Source organism: Delphinus delphis, chromosome X (genome assembly GCF_949987515.2).
Source record: "Delphinus delphis chromosome X, mDelDel1.2, whole genome shotgun sequence".
NCBI classification, from domain to species: domain Eukaryota; kingdom Metazoa; phylum Chordata; class Mammalia; order Artiodactyla; family Delphinidae; genus Delphinus; species Delphinus delphis.
This window is the reverse complement of record NC_082704.1, coordinates 113,595,480-113,604,102: the sequence shown is the minus strand read 5'-3', so window position 1 is coordinate 113,604,102 and position 8,623 is coordinate 113,595,480.

Genomic DNA, 8,623 nt, shown 5'->3' with positions numbered 1-8,623 from the left:
ACACCTCTTTAAATGGGTATCATCAAAAGATAAAAGATAGTGTTGGTGAGGATGGAGAAAAGGGAACCCTTGTGCACTGTTGGTGGGAATGTAAATTGGTACAGCCACTATGGAAATCAATACGGAGGTTCCTCAGAAAGTTAAAAAATAGAACTACCATATGATCCAGCAGCCCCACTTCTGGGTATATATCCAAAGGAAATGAAAACAGGATCTCAAAGAGATATCTGCACTCCTGTGTCTATTACAGCATTATTCACAATAGGCAGGATATGGAAACATCATAAGTGTTTGTCAATGTATGAATGGATAAAGAAGTTCTGGAAATGTAGTGTACAGTATGGCGACTATAGTTAATAGTACTGTATGGTATATTTGGAAGTTGGTAAGAGAGTGGATTTTATAAGTTCTCACCACAAAAAGAAAAATTGTAACTATTTGAGGTGATGGGTGTGTTAACTAACTTTATTGTGGTAATTATTTTGCAGTATATGTATATAAAAAATCAGGGCTTCCCTGGTGGCGCAGTGGTTGAGAGTCCACCTGCCAATGCAGGGGATGCGGGTTCGTGCCCCGGTCCGGGAGGATCCCACATGCCGTGGAGCGGCTGGGCCCGTGAGCCATGGCTGCTGGGCCTGCGCGTCCGGAGCCTGTGCTCCGCAACGGGGGAGGCCACAGCAGTGAGAGGCCCGCGTACTGCAAATAAATAAATAAATAAATAAATAAATAAATAAAAATCATTACCTTGCACACCTTAAACTCACACAGTGTTATATGTCAATTATATCTCAATGAACCTGGAAAAAAACATGGCGTGGAAATATATATATATATACACACACACACACATATATATTGAACTATTATAAGCCATGAGAAAAAAAAAGAAATTCTGCCATTCATGACAACATGGATTGACCTTGAGGGCATTATGCTAAGGGAAATAAGTCAGATATAGAAAGATGAATACTGTATGATATCACTTCTATGTGGAATCTAAAAAAGCCGAATTCTTAAAAACAGAGAGTAGAGTGGTGGTTGCCAGGGGTTGGGGTGGGGGAAATGGGGAGATGTTGGTCAACAGGTACAAACTTCCAATTATAAGACAACTAAGTTCTGGAGATTTAATGTAAAACATGGTGATTATAATTAATGATACTATATTAAATACTTGAAAGTTGCTAAGAGTAAATCTTAAATGTTCTCACCACAAAAAAGGAGATGGGGGACTTCCCTGGTGGCGCAGTGGTTAAGAATCTGCCTGCCAATGCAGGGGACACGGGTTCAGGCCCTGGTCCGGGAAGATCCCACATGCTGTGGAGCAACTAAGCCCGTGCACCACAACTACTGAGCCTGCGCTCTAGAGCCCACGAGCCACAACTACTGAGCCCGTGAGCCACAACTACTGAAGTCCGTGCACCTAGAGCCTGTGCTCTGCAACAAGAGAAGCCACCACAATGAGAAGCCCATGCACCGCAACACAGAGTAGCTCCCACTCACCGCAACTGGAGAAAGCCTGCGTGCAGTAATGAAGACCCAATGCAGCCAAAAATAAATAAGTAAATTTAATTTTTTAAAAAAAGGAGATGGTAATTATGTGATGTGATAGAGATGTTAGCTAACACTATAGTGGTCATCACTTTGAAATCTATATCAAATCAACATGTTGTACACCTTAAACTTACACAGTGTTATAGGTCAGTTATATCTCTATAAAGCTGGGAAACAAACAAAGGAAAGCAAATGCTGCCCTGAGAATGAGCCCCAACCACAGTCCAAATGGGGCTTCTTCCCCACTCCCCTCCCCACCCCTACCTCCCACTCCCTGTGTAAGGAGCCCAGCCCATCCTCCATTACATCTCTAACAGCCTGACCCGGTGTGTCCTCTCTCCTTTCATTTCCAACCCTCTCAGCACCTCATCTCTCCCAGTCCTTTATAATTCGTTTTGAATGGTTAGATCTAGGTGGTGGATAAGTGGGTGTTCATTATACTACTCCTCCACCTTTCTTTATGCATGATAATGTTTATAATAAAAAGGTAGCAGGAGGTGTACAGGAACCGAAGGCAGATCGTGTAGGGCCCCATCACCATTTAGAGAGGTTGGGTTCTACCTAGAAAGAGATGGGTAGAGAGGAGAGGCTTAAGTAAAGGAATGATATCATGGTTTGAATTTCCATTTGTTTTTTTAATTTTTGTTTTGTTTATTTCGGGGTTTTTTGTTTTTTGTTTATTGGGTTTTTTTGGCTGTGCTGTGTGGCTTGTGGAATTTTAGTTCCCTGACTAGGGACTGAACCTGAGCCCTCGGCAGTGAGAGTGTGGAGTCCTAACCACTGGACCACCAGGGAATTCCCTGACTTTCCATGTTAGCAGGATATGTCAGGGTTTTCTTCCTCCATTTAAGTCTGACTCAATATAGGATGAGGAAAGTTGCAGTTCTGATTGCAGTTTTATCACAGCCACTAAAATGTGCCTTTCATTACCCCTGAGCCAAGTATAAATAGCAAATGACCTAAATCAAGCATAGCACAGGAATGGCCAACAATGATCCAAAGAGCTATACAAATGCTGAAGCAAAACTATAATCCTCATTTTAAAAATTTTCCAGCTGTGAAACACATTCAATCTGTTTAAGATTCTGATTTCTCTCTATGCCACTGCCCATGGTACTGTATTTGGTTTGGACCAAGAATAATCCTGGCAACCACCCTGCACATTAGCCAGTCATGGGGTTTCAGGCACGCCAAACCCAGCTCTTCTCCTCCATTGAGGACATGGCTGGCATGGCACTGATGACATGTTTCAAGTCATTCCAGGAAGAGGAGTTGATGACAAAGTCCTTTTTAAACGGAAATAAGCTAAACGTAGAACAGTATAGTTAAAATATGGAAACTAAAGGAATCAGTTGCTCCAAACCCTCTAACAACATGTGAACATCTTTAAATGCTGCATGATTTCAGGTAAGATATTTAAATTCGCTCAGCTGTTTCTTCTTTTGTTAAGTCAGATTAGTAATACTTGCTTTTGAATAAAATAAATAATGAGAAGCAATAAAAATTCATGAATAAAATGGACCTTGTGAATAAAACTTTTATACTCTTTAGAAAAAGTGTTATTGAAACTATTCAACTTGAGTCCACAAAGAGAAGAAAAAAAGACTGATTTAGGGAAACTATTTTACAATACGGATATTCATATCTACAATGACTAAATCTTAACTAAGATAACCTATCTATCTGGAAAGAAACATAAGTCTGACAGGAAGGTGGTGAAAGGGAATACATAGATATTTAAGGCATCTATCTGCACTCGCAACACAAAGTAAAAATGAACTATAAAACTATGAGAAAAATTGCCAGGTACCCTGATTTCTAGCCCCCCACACCCTCAATTCTCCCCCAAAGGACTCCTGTATAATCCTTGGGGAGGTTTTATAAATGGCTTCCCCCCCCACCCCGATCTATTGGAATGTGCTGTGTCAAAGCACTATATTTGAAACTGTAACCTGAGGCTTTCGGCAATCACTGTACTACTAAAATGAACCTTGGTATTCCCCTTTATAGCTAAGCAGATGATAATCTAGCAGACAAACACTATAATATATGATGAGCATTTAATATGAGCTTCAGTCACCCTTGGAATGATGGCAAAGATATTAGCATTGGCAAGCCTCCGTTGCTTTTGAGCAAGCAGATTTTAGTTCTTGCATTCATAGGTTTAAATTTTCTTTAGGTCCTCAGAAAGCACGTTAGATTACCTGGAATTGTGCTAAATAAAAGTCAAAAGGTGGAGGACCTTCCAGATGGCGGAGGAGTAAGACGTGGAGATCACCTTCCTCCCCACAAATACATCAGAAATACATCTATATGTGGAACAACTCCTACAGAACACCCACTGAACACTGGCAGAAGACCTCAGACCTCCCAAAAGGCAAGAAACTCCCCACATACCTGGGCAGGAAAAAAGAAAAAAGAATAAACAGAGACAAAAGAATAGGGACGGGACCTGCACCAGTGGGAGGGAGCTGTGAAGGAGGAAAGGTTTCCACACACTAGGAGCCCCTTCGTGGGCGGATACTGCGGGTGGCGGAGGGGGTAAGCTTCGGAGCCGCGGAGGAGAGCGCAGCCACAGGGGTGCGGAGGGCAAAGCGGAGAGATTCCCGCACAGAGGATCGGCGCCTACCGGCACTCACCAGCCCGAGAGGCTTGTCTGCTCACCCGCCGGGGCGGGGCGGGCGGGGCTGGGAGCTGAGGCTCCGGCTTCGGTCGGATCCCAGGGAGAGGACTGGGGTGGCGGCGTGAACACAGCCTGAAGGGGGCTAGTGCGCCACGGCTAGCCGGGAGGGAGTCCGGGGAAAAGTCTGGAACTGCCGAAGAGGCAAGAGACCATTGTTTCCTGGTGCGCGAGGAGAGGGGATTCAGAGCACCGCCTAAACGAGCTCCAGAGATGGGTGCGAGCTGCGTCTATCAGCGCGGACCCCAGAGACGGGCATGAGACGCTAAGGCTGCTGCTGCTGCCACCAAGAAGCCTGTGTGCGAGCACAGGTCACTCTCCACACCTCCCCTCCCGGGAGCCTGTGCAGCCCACCACTGCCAGGGTCCCGGGATCCAGGGGCAACTTCCCCGGGAGAACGCACGGCGGCCTCGGGCTGGTGCCACGTCACGGCGGCCTCTGACGCCGCAGGCTCACCCCGCACTCCGTGCCCCTCCCTCCCCCCGGGCCTGAGTGAGCCAGAGCCCCCGAATCAGCGGCTCCCCGTACTGTCTGAGCGAAGAACAGACGCCCTCAGGCGACCTACACGCAGAGGCGGGGCCACATCCAAAGCTGAGCCCCGGGAGCTGTGCGAACAAAGACGAGAAAGGGAAATTTCTCTGTGCAGCCTCAGGAGCAGTGGATTAAATCCCCACAATCAACTTAGGTACCGTGCATCGGTGGAATACCTGAATAGAAAACGAACCATCTGAAAATTGACGCAGTGGACTTTGGGCAACCGCAGACGTGGGATTTGCTGTATGCGACTGACTAGTTTCTGATTTTTATGTTTATCTTAGTATAGTTTTTAGCACTTGTTATAATTGATGGATTTGTTTATTGGTTGGGTTGCTCTCTTCTTTTTTTCCCCTTTTGAAATTTTTTATATTAATTTTTTAAAGTTTTATTAACTTTATCTTATTTTATTTTTCTTTCTTTCTTTTATTCTACCTTTTCTTCTGAGCCGTGTGACTGACAGGGTCTTGGTGTTCCGGCCGGGTGTCAGGCCTGAACCTCTGACGTAGGAAAGGCGAGTTCAGGACATTGGACCACAGAGACCTCCCGGCCCCATGTAATATCAATCGGCGAGAACTCTCCTAGAGATCTCTGTCTCAATGCTAAGACCCAGCTCAACTCAATGACCAGCAAGCTCCAGTGCTGGACACCCTACGCCAAACAACTAGCAAGACAGGAACACAACCCCACCCATTAGCAGAGAGGCTGCCTAAAATCATAATAAGTTCACAGACACCCCAAAACACACCACCGGACATGGCCCTGCCCACCAGAAAGACAAGATCCAGCCCCACCTACCAGGACACAGGCACCAGTACCCTCCATCAGGAAGCCTACACAGCCCACTGAACCAACCTTACCCACTGGGGGCAGGCACCAAAAACAACGGGAACTACGAACCTAAAGCCTGAGAAAAGGAGACCCCAAACACAGAAAGTTAAGCAAAATGAGAAGATAGAGAAACACACAGCAGATGAAGGAGCAAGGTAAAAACCCACCAGATGAAACAAATGAAGAGGAAATAGGCAGTCTACCTGAAAAAGAATTCACAGTAATGACAGTAAAGATGATCCAAAATCTTGGAAATAGAATGGAGAAAATACAAGACACGTTTAACAAGGACCTAGAAGAACTAAAGAGCAAACAAACAATGATGAACAACACAATAAATGACATTAAAAATTCTCTAGAAGGAGTCAATAGCAGAATAACTGAGGCAGAAGAATGGATAAGCGACCTGGAAGATAAAATAGTGGCAATAACTACTGCAGAGCAGAATAAAGAAAAAAGCATGAAAAGAATTGAGGACAGTCTCAGAGACCTCTGGGACAACATTAAACACACCAACATTCGAATTATAGGGGGTCCCAGAAGAAGAAGAGAAAAAGAAAGGGACTGAAAAATTCTGATGGGTGGAGTATCAATTCTCATAACAGACAAAATAGACTTTAAAATAAAGACTATTAGAAGAGACAAAGAAGGACACTACATAATGATCAAGGGATCAATCCAAGAAGAAGATATAACAATTGTAAATATTTCTGCACCCAACATAGGAGCGCCTCAATACATAAGGCAAATGCTAACAGCCATACAAGGGGAAATCAACAGTAACACAATCATAGTAGGGGACTTTAACACCCCAATTTCACCAATGGACAGATCATCCAAATTGAAAATAAATAAGGAAACACCAGCTTTAAATGACACATTAAACAAGATGGACTTGATATTTATAGGACATTCCAACAAGAAACAACAGAATACACTTTCTTCTCAAGTGCTCAAGGAACAGGATAGATCATATCTTGGATCACAAATCAAGCCTTGGTAAATTTAAGAAAATTGAAATCGTATCAAGTAGCTTTTCTGACCACAACGCTATGAGACTAGATATCAATTACAGGAAAAAATGTAAAAAATACAAACACATGGAGGCTAAACAATACACTACTAAATAACCAAGAGATCACTGAAGAAATCAAAGAGGAAATCAAAAAATACCTAGAAACAAATGACAATGAAAACACGAGGACACAAAACCTATGGTATGCAGCAAAAGCAGTTCTAAGAGGGAAGTTTAGAGCAATACAATCCTACCTCAAGAAACAAGAAACATCTCAAATAAACAACCTAACCTTACACCCAAAGCAATTAGAGAAAGAACAACAACAACAACAAAAAAAACCCCAAAAGTTAGCAGAAGGAAAGAAATCATAAAGATCAGATCAGAAATATATGAAAAAGAAATGAAGAAAACGATAGCAAAGATCAATAAAACTAAAAGCTCGTTCTTTGAGAAGATAAACAAAACTGATAAACCATTAGCCAGACTCATCAAGATAAAAAGGGAGAAGACTCAAATCAACAGAATTAGAAATGAAAATGGAGAAGTAACAACTGACACTGTAGAAATACAAAGGACCATGAGAGATTACTACAAGCAACTATATGCCAATAAAATGGACAACCTGGAAAAAATGGACAAATTCTTAGAAAAGCACAACCTTCCGAGACTGAACCAGGAAGAAATAGAAAATATAAACAAACCAATCACAAGCACTGAAATTGAAACTGTGATTAAAAATCTTCCAACAATCAAAAGCCCAGGACCAGATGGCTTCACAGGCAAATTCCATCAAACATTTAGAGAAGAGTTAGCACCTATCCTTCTCAAACTCTTCCAAAATGTAGCAGAGGGAGGAACATTCCCAAACTCATTCTACGAGGCCACCATCACCCTGACACCAAAACCAGACAAAGATGTCAGAAAAAAAGAAAACTACAGGCCAATATCACTGATCAACATAGATGCAAAAATCCTCAACAAAATACTAGCAAACAGAATCCAACAGTACATTAAAAGGATCACACACCATTATCAAGTGGGGTTTATCCCAGGAATGCAAGGATTCTTTAATATATGCAAATCAATCAATGTGATACACCATATTGACAAACTGAAGGATAAAAACCATATGATACTCTCATTAGATGCAGAAAAAGCTTTCAACAAAATTCAACACCCATTTATGATAAAAACCCTCCAGAAAGTAGGCACGGAGGGAACTTACCTCAACACAATAAAGGCCATATATGACAAACCAACAGCCAACATCGTTCTCAATGGTGAAAAACTGAAACCATATCCTTTAAGATCAGGAACAAGACAAGGTTGCCCACTCTCACCACTATTGTTCAACATAGTTTTGGAAGTTTTAGCCACAGCAATCAGAGAAGAAAAAGAAATAAAAGGAATCCAAATCAGAAAAGAAGAAGTAAAACTGTCACTGCTTGCAGGTGACATATTATATGTAGAGAATCCTAAGGATGCTACCAGAAAACTACTAGAGTTAATCAATGAATTTGGTAAAGTAGCAGGATACGAAATTAATGCACAGAAATCTCTTGCATTTCTATACACTAATGATGAAAAATCTGAAAGAGAAATTAAGGAAACACTCCCATTTACCACTGCAACAAAAAGAATACAATACCTAGGAATAAACCTACCTAAGGAGACAAAAGACCTGCATGCAGAAAACTATAAGACATTGATGAAAAAAATTAAAGATGATACAAACAGATGGAGAGATATACCATGTTCTTGGATTGGAAGAATCAACATTGTGAAAATGACTCTACTACCCAAAGCAATCTACAGATTCAATGCAATCCCTATCAAACTACCAACGGCACTTTTCACAGAACTAGAAGAAAAAAATTCACAATTTGTATGGAAACACAAAAGACCCCGAATAGCCAATCTTGAGAAAGAGAAGACTATACTACAACGCTACAGTAATCAAGACAGTATGGTACTGGCACAAAAACAGAAATATAGATCAATGGAACAGG